The following is a 12392-nucleotide window of genomic DNA, read 5'->3' as shown; positions in this document are numbered from 1 at the left end:
CTGCACAGTGGCAGATATGTAAATACGGGGTTTCCATACCATTTCTTGCACATTACGGTTCGAACACTAGAACACCTATGCGGATTCTCCTACAAAGTGGCAGATATGTAAATACGGGGTTTCGGTACCATTTCTTGCGCATTACGGTTCGAACACTCGAACACCTATTCGGATTCTCCTGCACAGTGGCAGATATGTAAATACGGGGTTTCGGTACCATTTCTTGCGCATTACGGTTCGAACACTCGAACACCTATACGGATTCTCCTGCACAGTGGCAGATATGTAAATACGGGGTTTCCGTACCATTTCTTGCGCATTACGTTTCGAACACTCGAACACCTATACGGATTCTCCTGCACAGTGGCAGATATGTAAATACGGGGTTTCGGTACCATTTCTTGCGCATTACGGTTCGAACACTCGAACACCTATTCGGATTCTCCTGCACAGTGGCAGATATGTAAATACGGGGTTTCGGTACCATTTCTTGCGCATTACGGATCGAACACTCGAACACCTATACGGATTCTCCTGCACAGTGGCAGATATGTAAATACGGGGTTTCCGTACCATTTCTTGCGCATTACGTTTCGAACACTCGAACACCTATACGGATTCTCCTGCACAGTGGCAGATATGTAAATACGGGGTTTACATACCCTTTCTTGCGCATTACGGTTCGAACACTCAACACCTATTCGGATTCTCCTGCACAGTGGCAGATATGTAAATACGGGGTTTCGGTACCATTTCTTGCGCATTACGATTCGAACACTCGAACACCTATACGGATTCTCTTGCACAGTGGCAGATATGTAAATACGGGGTTTCCATACCATTTCTTGCACATTACGGTTCGAACACTCGAACACCTATGCGGATTCTCCTACAAAGTGGCAGATATCTAAATACGGGGTTTCGGTACCATTTCTTGCGCATTACGGTTCGAACACTCGAGCACCTATTCGGATTCTCCTCCACAGTGGCAGATATGTAAATACGGGGTTTCCGTACCATTTCTTGCGCATTACGGTTCGAACACTCGAACACCTATTCGGATTGTCCTGCACAGTGGCAGATACGTAAATACGGGATTTCCGTACCATTTCTTGCGCGTTACGGTTCGAACACTCGAACACCTATACGGATTCTCCTGCACAGTGGCAGATATGTAAATACGGGGTTTCGGTACCATTTCTTGCGCATTACGGTTCGAACACTCGAACACCTATACGGATTCTCCTGCACAGTGGCAGATATTTAATTATGGGGTTTACATAGCATTTCTTGCGCATTACGGTTCGAACACTCGAACACCTATACGGATTCTCCTGCACAGTGGCAGATATGTAAATACGGGGTTTACATACCATTTCTTGCGCATTACGGTTCGAACAATCGAACACCTATACGGATTCTCCTGCACAGTGGCAGATATGTAAATACGGGGTTTACATACCATTTCTTGCGTATTACGGTTCGAACAATCGAACACCTGTACGGATTCTCCTGCACAGTGGCAGATATGTAAATACGGGGTTTCGGTACCATTTCTTGCGCATTACGATTCGAACACTCGAACACCTATACGGATTCTCCTGCACAGTGGCAGATATGTAAATACGGGGTTTCCATACCATTTCTTGCACATTACGGTTCGAACACTAGAACGCCTATGCGGATTCTCCTACAAAGTGGCAGATATGTAAATACGGGGTTTCGGTACCATTTCTTGCGCATTACGGTTCGAACACTCGAACACCTATTCGGATTCTCCTGCACAGTGGCAGATATGTAAATACGGGGTTTCGGTACCATTTCTTGCGCATTACGGTTCGAACACTCGAACACCTATACGGATTCTCCTGCACAGTGGCAGATATGTAAATACGGGGTTTCCGTACCATTTCTTGCGCATTACGGTTCGAACACTCGAACACCTATACGGATTCTCCTGCACAGTGGCAGATATGTAAATACGGGGTTTACATACCCTTTCCTGCGCATTACGGTTCGAACACTCGAACACCTATTCGGATTCTCCTGCACAGTGGCAGATATGTAAATACGGGGTTTCGGTACCATTTCTTGCGCATTACGATTCGAACACTCGAACACCTATATGGATTCTCTTGCACAGTGGCAGATATGTAAATACGGGGTTTCCATTCCATTTCTTGCACATTACGGTTCGAACACTCGAACACCTATGCGGATTCTCCTACAAAGTGGCAGATATGTAAATACGGGGTTTCGGTACCATTTCTTGCGCATTACGGTTCGAACACTCGAACACCTATTCGGATTCTCCTGCACAGTGGCAGATATGTAAATACGGGGTTTCCGTACCATTTCTTGCGCATTACGGTTCGAACACTCGAACACCTATACGGATTCTCCTGCACAGTGGCAGATATGTAAATACGGGGTTTACATACCATTTCTTGCGCATTACGGTTCGAACACTCGAACACCTATTCGGATTCTCCTGCACAGTGGCAGATATGTAAATACGGGGTTTCGGTACCATTTCTTGCGCATTACGATTCGAACACTCGAACACCTATACGGATTCTCCTGCACAGTGGCAGATATGTAAATACGGGGTTTCCATACCATTTCTTGCACATTACGGTTCGAACACTAGAACACCTATGCGGATTCTCCTACAAAGTGGCAGATATGTAAATACGGGGTTTCGGTACCATTTCTTGCGCATTACGGTTCGAACACTCGAACACCTATTCGGATTCTCCTGCACAGTGGCAGATATGTAAATACGGGGTTTCGGTACCATTTCTTGCGCATTACGGTTCGAACACTCGAACACCTATACGGATTCTCCTGCACAGTGGCAGATATGTAAATACGGGGTTTCCGTACCATTTCTTGCGCATTACGGTTCGAACACTCGAACACCTATACGGATTCTCCTGCACAGTGGCAGATATGTAAATACGGGGTTTACATACCCTTTCTTGCGCATTACGGTTCGAACACTCGAACACCTATTCGGATTCTCCTGCATAGTGGCAGATATGTAAATACGGGGTTTCGGTACCATTTCTTGCGCATTACGATTCGAACACTCGAACACCTATACGGATTCTCTTGCACAGTGGCAGATATGTAAATACGGGGTTTCCATACCATTTCTTGCACATTACGGTTCGAACACTCGAACACCTATGCGGATTCTCCTGCACAGTGGCAGATATGTAAATACGGGGTTTCCATACCATTTCTTGCACATTACGGTTCGAACACTAGAACACCTATGCGGATTCTCCTACAAAGTGGCAGATATGTAAATACGGGGTTTCGGTACCATTTCTTGCGCATTACGGTTCGAACACTCGAACACCTATTCGGATTCTCCTGCACAGTGGCAGATATGTAAATACGGGGTTTCGGTACCATTTCTTGCGCATTACGGTTCGAACACTCGAACACCTATACGGATTCTCCTACACAGTGGCAGATATGTAAATACGGGGTTTCCGTACCATTTCTTGCGCATTACGTTTCGAACACTCGAACACCTATACGGATTCTCCTGCACAGTGGCAGATATGTAAATACGGGGTTTCGGTACCATTTCTTGCGCATTACGGTTCGAACACTCGAACACCTATTCGGATTCTCCTGCACAGTGGCAGATATGTAAATACGGGGTTTCGGTACCATTTCTTGCGCATTACGGATCGAACACTCGAACACCTATACGGATTCTCCTGCACAGTGGCAGATATGTAAATACGGGGTTTCCGTACCATTTCTTGCGCATTACGTTTCGAACACTCGAACACCTATACGGATTCTCCTGCACAGTGGCAGATATGTAAATACGGGGTTTACATACCCTTTCTTGCGCATTACGGTTCGAACACTCAACACCTATTCGGATTCTCCTGCACAGTGGCAGATATGTAAATACGGGGTTTCGGTACCATTTCTTGCGCATTACGATTCGAACACTCGAACACCTATACGGATTCTCTTGCACAGTGGCAGATATGTAAATACGGGGTTTCCATACCATTTCTTGCACATTACGGTTCGAACACTCGAACACCTATGCGGATTCTCCTACAAAGTGGCAGATATCTAAATACGGGGTTTCGGTACCATTTCTTGCGCATTACGGTTCGAACACTCGAGCACCTATTCGGATTCTCCTCCACAGTGGCAGATATGTAAATACGGGGTTTCCGTACCATTTCTTGCGCATTACGGTTCGAACACTCGAACACCTATTCGGATTGTCCTGCACAGTGGCAGATACGTAAATACGGGATTTCCGTACCATTTCTTGCGCGTTACGGTTCGAACACTCGAACACCTATACGGATTCTCCTGCACAGTGGCAGATATGTAAATACGGGGTTTCGGTACCATTTCTTGCGCATTACGGTTCGAACACTCGAACACCTATACGGATTCTCCTGCACAGTGGCAGATATTTAATTATGGGGTTTACATAGCATTTCTTGCGCATTACGGTTCGAACACTCGAACACCTATACGGATTCTCCTGCACAGTGGCAGATATGTAAATACGGGGTTTACATACCATTTCTTGCGCATTACGGTTCGAACAATCGAACACCTATACGGATTCTCCTGCACAGTGGCAGATATGTAAATACGGGGTTTACATACCATTTCTTGCGTATTACGGTTCGAACAATCGAACACCTGTACGGATTCTCCTGCACAGTGGCAGATATGTAAATACGGGGTTTCCGTACCATTTCTTGCGCATTACGGTTCAAACACTCGAACACCTATACGGATTCTCCGCCACAGTGGCAGATATGTAAATACGGGGTTTACATACCATTTCTTGCGCATTACGGTTCGAACACTCGAACACCTATTCGGATTCTCCTACACAGTGGCAGATATGTAAATACGGGGTTTCGGTACCATTTCTTGCGCATTACGGTTCGAACACTCGAACACCTGTACGGATTCTCCTGCACAGTGGCAGATATGTAAATACGGGGTTTCCGTACCATTTCTTGCGCATTACGGTTCAAACACTCGAACACCTATACGGATTCTCCGCCACAGTGGCAGATATGTAAATACGGGGTTTACATACCATTTCTTGCGCATTACGGTTCGAACACTCGAACACCTATTCGGATTCTCCTGCACAGTGGCAGATATGTAAATACGGGGTTTCCGTACCATTTCTTGCGCATTACGGTTCGAACACTCGAACACCTATACGGATTCTCCTGCACAGTGGCAGATATGTAAATACGGGGTTTACATACCATTTCTTGCGCATTACGGTTCGAACACTCGAACACCTATTCGGATTCTCCTGCACAGTGGCAGATATGTAAATACGGGGTTTCGGTACCATTTCTTGCGCATTACGATTCGAACACTCGAACACCTATACGGATTCTCCTGCACAGTGGCAGATATGTAAATACGGGGTTTCCATACCATTTCTTGCACATTACGGTTCGAACACTAGAACACCTATGCGGATTCTCCTACAAAGTGGCAGATATGTAAATACGGGGTTTCGGTACCATTTCTTGCGCATTACGGTTCGAACACTCGAACACCTATTCGGATTCTCCTGCACAGTGGCAGATATGTAAATACGGGGTTTCGGTACCATTTCTTGCGCATTACGGTTCGAACACTCGAACACCTATACGGATTCTCCTGCACAGTGGCAGATATGTAAATACGGGGTTTCCGTACCATTTCTTGCGCATTACGGTTCGAACACTCGAACACCTATACGGATTCTCCTGCACAGTGGCAGATATGTAAATACGGGGTTTACATACCCTTTCTTGCGCATTACGGTTCGAACACTCGAACACCTATTCGGATTCTCCTGCATAGTGGCAGATATGTAAATACGGGGTTTCGGTACCATTTCTTGCGCATTACGATTCGAACACTCGAACACCTATACGGATTCTCTTGCACAGTGGCAGATATGTAAATACGGGGTTTCCATACCATTTCTTGCACATTACGGTTCGAACACTCGAACACCTATGCGGATTCTCCTGCACAGTGGCAGATATGTAAATACGGGGTTTCCATACCATTTCTTGCACATTACGGTTCGAACACTAGAACACCTATGCGGATTCTCCTACAAAGTGGCAGATATGTAAATACGGGGTTTCGGTACCATTTCTTGCGCATTACGGTTCGAACACTCGAACACCTATTCGGATTCTCCTGCACAGTGGCAGATATGTAAATACGGGGTTTCGGTACCATTTCTTGCGCATTACGGTTCGAACACTCGAACACCTATACGGATTCTCCTGCACAGTGGCAGATATGTAAATACGGGGTTTCCGTACCATTTCTTGCGCATTACGTTTCGAACACTCGAACACCTATACGGATTCTCCTGCACAGTGGCAGATATGTAAATACGGGGTTTCGGTACCATTTCTTGCGCATTACGGTTCGAACACTCGAACACCTATTCGGATTCTCCTGCACAGTGGCAGATATGTAAATACGGGGTTTCGGTACCATTTCTTGCGCATTACGGATCGAACACTCGAACACCTATACGGATTCTCCTGCACAGTGGCAGATATGTAAATACGGGGTTTCCGTACCATTTCTTGCGCATTACGTTTCGAACACTCGAACACCTATACGGATTCTCCTGCACAGTGGCAGATATGTAAATACGGGGTTTACATACCCTTTCTTGCGCATTACGGTTCGAACACTCAACACCTATTCGGATTCTCCTGCACAGTGGCAGATATGTAAATACGGGGTTTCGGTACCATTTCTTGCGCATTACGATTCGAACACTCGAACACCTATACGGATTCTCTTGCACAGTGGCAGATATGTAAATACGGGGTTTCCATACCATTTCTTGCACATTACGGTTCGAACACTCGAACACCTATGCGGATTCTCCTACAAAGTGGCAGATATCTAAATACGGGGTTTCGGTACCATTTCTTGCGCATTACGGTTCGAACACTCGAGCACCTATTCGGATTCTCCTCCACAGTGGCAGATATGTAAATACGGGGTTTCCGTACCATTTCTTGCGCATTACGGTTCGAACACTCGAACACCTATTCGGATTGTCCTGCACAGTGGCAGATACGTAAATACGGGATTTCCGTACCATTTCTTGCGCGTTACGGTTCGAACACTCGAACACCTATACGGATTCTCCTGCACAGTGGCAGATATGTAAATACGGGGTTTCGGTACCATTTCTTGCGCATTACGGTTCGAACACTCGAACACCTATACGGATTCTCCTGCACAGTGGCAGATATTTAATTATGGGGTTTACATAGCATTTCTTGCGCATTACGGTTCGAACACTCGAACACCTATACGGATTCTCCTGCACAGTGGCAGATATGTAAATACGGGGTTTACATACCATTTCTTGCGCATTACGGTTCGAACAATCGAACACCTATACGGATTCTCCTGCACAGTGGCAGATATGTAAATACGGGGTTTACATACCATTTCTTGCGTATTACGGTTCGAACAATCGAACACCTGTACGGATTCTCCTGCACAGTGGCAGATATGTAAATACGGGGTTTCCGTACCATTTCTTGCGCATTACGGTTCAAACACTCGAACACCTATACGGATTCTCCGCCACAGTGGCAGATATGTAAATACGGGGTTTACATACCATTTCTTGCGCATTACGGTTCGAACACTCGAACACCTATTCGGATTCTCCTACACAGTGGCAGATATGTAAATACGGGGTTTCGGTACCATTTCTTGCGCATTACGGTTCGAACACTCGAACACCTATTCGGATTCTCCTACACAGTGGCAGATATGTAAATACGGGGTTTCCGTACCATTTCTTGCGCATTACGGTTCGAACACTCGAACACCTATTCGGATTGTCCTGCACAGTGGCAGATATGTAAATACGGGATTTCCGTACCATTTCTTGCGCGTTACGGTTCGAACACTCGAACACCTATACGGATTCTCCTGCACAGTGGCAGATATGTAAATACGGGGTTTCGGTACCATTTCTTGCGCATTACGGTTCGAACACTCGAACACCTATACGTATTCTCCTGCACAGTGGCCGATATGTAAATACGGGGTTTACATACCATTTCTTGCGCATTACTGTTCGAACACTCGAACACCTATTCGGATTCTCCTGCACAGAGGCAGATATGTAAATACGGGGTTTCGGTACCATTTCTTGCGCATTACGATTCGAACACTCGAACACCTATACGGATTCTCCTGCACAGTGGCAGATATGTAAATACGGGGTTTCCATACCATTTCTTGCACATTACGGTTCGAACACTAGAACACCTATGCGGATTCTCCTACAAAGTGGCAGATATGTAAATACGGGGTTTCGGTACCATTTCTTGCGCATTACGGTTCGAACACTCGAACACCTATTCGGATTCTCCTGCACAGTGGCAGATATGTAAATACGGGGTTTCGGTACCATTTCTTGCGCATTACGGTTCGAACACTCGAACACCTATACGGATTCTCCTGCACAGTGGCAGATATGTAAATACGGGGTTTCCGTACCATTTCTTGCGCATTACGTTTCGAACACTCGAACACCTATACGGATTCTCCTGCACAGTGGCAGATATGTAAATACGGGGTTTACATACCCTTTCTTGCGCATTACGGTTCGAACACTCAACACCTATTCGGATTCTCCTGCACAGTGGCAGATATGTAAATACGGGGTTTCGGTACCATTTCTTGCGCATTACGATTCGAACACTCGAACACCTATACGGATTCTCTTGCACAGTGGCAGATATGTAAATACGGGGTTTCCATACCATTTCTTGCACATTACGGTTCGAACACTCGAACACCTATGCGGATTCTCCTACATAGTGGCAGATATGTAAATACGGGGTTTCGGTACCATTTCTTGCGCATTACGGTTCGAACACTCGAACACCTATTCGGATTCTCCTACACAGTGGCAGATATGTAAATACGGGGTTTCCGTACCATTTCTTGCGCATTACGGTTCGAACACTCGAACACCTATTCGGATTGTCCTGCACAGTGGCAGATACGTAAATACGGGATTTCCGTACCATTTCTTGCGCGTTACGGTTCGAACACTCGAACACCTATGCGGATTCTCCTACAAAGTGGCAGATATGTAAATACGGGATTTCCGTACCATTTCTTGCGCGTTACGGTTCGAACACTCGAACACCTATTCGGATTCTCCTACACAGTGGCAGATATGTAAATACGGGGTTTCCGTACCATTTCTTGCGCATTACGGTTCGAACACTCGAACACCTATTCGGATTGTCCTGCACAGTGGCAGATACGTAAATACGGGATTTCCGTACCATTTCTTGCGCGTTACGGTTCGAACACTCGAACACCTATACGGATTCTCCTGCACAGTGGCAGATATGTAAATACGGGGTTTCGGTACCATTTCTTGCGCATTACGGTTCGAACACTCGAACACCTATACGGATTCTCCTGCACAGTGGCAGATATTTAATTATGGGGTTTACATAGCATTTCTTGCGCATTACGGTTCGAACACTCGAACACCTATACGGATTCTCCTGCACAGTGGCAGATATGTAAATACGGGGTTTACATACCATTTCTTGCGCATTACGGTTCGAACAATCGAACACCTATACGGATTCTCCTGCACAGTGGCAGATATGTAAATACGGGGTTTACATACCATTTCTTGCGTATTACGGTTCGAACAATCGAACACCTGTACGGATTCTCCTGCACAGTGGCAGATATGTAAATACGGGGTTTCCGTACCATTTCTTGCGCATTACGGTTCAAACACTCGAACACCTATACGGATTCTCCGCCACAGTGGCAGATATGTAAATACGGGGTTTACATACCATTTCTTGCGCATTACGGTTCGAACACTCGAACACCTATTCGGATTCTCCTACACAGTGGCAGATATGTAAATACGGGGTTTCGGTACCATTTCTTGCGCATTACGGTTCGAACACTCGAACACCTATTCGGATTCTCCTACACAGTGGCAGATATGTAAATACGGGGTTTCCGTACCATTTCTTGCGCATTACGGTTCGAACACTCGAACACCTATTCGGATTGTCCTGCACAGTGGCAGATATGTAAATACGGGATTTCCGTACCATTTCTTGCGCGTTACGGTTCGAACACTCGAACACCTATACGGATTCTCCTGCACAGTGGCAGATATGTAAATACGGGGTTTCGGTACCATTTCTTGCGCATTACGGTTCGAACACTCGAACACCTATACGTATTCTCCTGCACAGTGGCCGATATGTAAATACGGGGTTTACATACCATTTCTTGCGCATTACTGTTCGAACACTCGAACACCTATTCGGATTCTCCTGCACAGAGGCAGATATGTAAATACGGGGTTTCGGTACCATTTCTTGCGCATTACGATTCGAACACTCGAACACCTATACGGATTCTCCTGCACAGTGGCAGATATGTAAATACGGGGTTTCCATACCATTTCTTGCACATTACGGTTCGAACACTAGAACACCTATGCGGATTCTCCTACAAAGTGGCAGATATGTAAATACGGGGTTTCGGTACCATTTCTTGCGCATTACGGTTCGAACACTCGAACACCTATTCGGATTCTCCTGCACAGTGGCAGATATGTAAATACGGGGTTTCGGTACCATTTCTTGCGCATTACGGTTCGAACACTCGAACACCTATACGGATTCTCCTGCACAGTGGCAGATATGTAAATACGGGGTTTCCGTACCATTTCTTGCGCATTACGTTTCGAACACTCGAACACCTATACGGATTCTCCTGCACAGTGGCAGATATGTAAATACGGGGTTTACATACCCTTTCTTGCGCATTACGGTTCGAACACTCAACACCTATTCGGATTCTCCTGCACAGTGGCAGATATGTAAATACGGGGTTTCGGTACCATTTCTTGCGCATTACGATTCGAACACTCGAACACCTATACGGATTCTCTTGCACAGTGGCAGATATGTAAATACGGGGTTTCCATACCATTTCTTGCACATTACGGTTCGAACACTCGAACACCTATGCGGATTCTCCTACATAGTGGCAGATATGTAAATACGGGGTTTCGGTACCATTTCTTGCGCATTACGGTTCGAACACTCGAACACCTATTCGGATTCTCCTACACAGTGGCAGATATGTAAATACGGGGTTTCCGTACCATTTCTTGCGCATTACGGTTCGAACACTCGAACACCTATTCGGATTGTCCTGCACAGTGGCAGATACGTAAATACGGGATTTCCGTACCATTTCTTGCGCGTTACGGTTCGAACACTCGAACACCTATGCGGATTCTCCTACAAAGTGGCAGATATGTAAATACGGGATTTCCGTACCATTTCTTGCGCGTTACGGTTCGAACACTCGAACACCTATTCGGATTCTCCTACACAGTGGCAGATATGTAAATACGGGGTTTCCGTACCATTTCTTGCGCATTACGGTTCGAACACTCGAACACCTATTCGGATTGTCCTGCACAGTGGCAGATACGTAAATACGGGATTTCCGTACCATTTCTTGCGCGTTACGGTTCGAACACTCGAACACCTATACGGATTCTCCTGCACAGTGGCAGATATTTAATTATGGGGTTTACATAGCATTTCTTGCGCATTACGGTTCGAACACTCGAACACCTATACGGATTCTCCTGCACAGTGGCAGATATGTAAATACGGGGTTTACATACCATTTCTTGCGCATTACGGTTCGAACAATCGAACACCTATACGGATTCTCCTGCACAGTGGCAGATATGTAAATACGGGGTTTACATACAATTTCTTGCGTATTACGGTTCGAACAATCGAACACCTGTACGGATTCTCCTGCACAGTGGCAGATATGTAAATACGGGGTTTCCGTACCATTTCTTGTGTATTACGGTTCAAACACTCGAACACCTATACAGATTCTCCTCCACAGTGGCAGATATGTAAATACGGGGTTTACATACCATTTCTTGCGCATTACGGTTCGAACACTCGAACACCTATTCGGATTCTCCTGCACAGTGGCAGATATGTAAATACGGGGTTTCGGTACCATTTCTTGCGCATTACGGTTCGAACACTCGAACACCTATTCGGATTCTGCTACACAGTGGCAGATATGTAAATACGGGGTTTCCGTAACATTTCTTGCGCATTACGGTTCGAACACTCGAACACCTATTCGGATTGTCCTGCACAGTGGCAGATATGTAAATACGGGATTTCCGTACCATTTCTTGCGCGTTACGGTTCGAACACTCGAACACCTATACGGATTCTCCTGCGCAGTGGCAGATATGTAAATAC

This window comes from Camellia sinensis, chromosome 15 (assembly GCF_055761805.1).
Source record: "Camellia sinensis isolate YWXY chromosome 15, ASM5576180v1, whole genome shotgun sequence".
Taxonomy (NCBI): domain Eukaryota; kingdom Viridiplantae; phylum Streptophyta; class Magnoliopsida; order Ericales; family Theaceae; genus Camellia; species Camellia sinensis.
The sequence above is the reverse complement of the archived record's forward strand: the minus strand, read 5'-3'. Positions refer to the sequence as shown.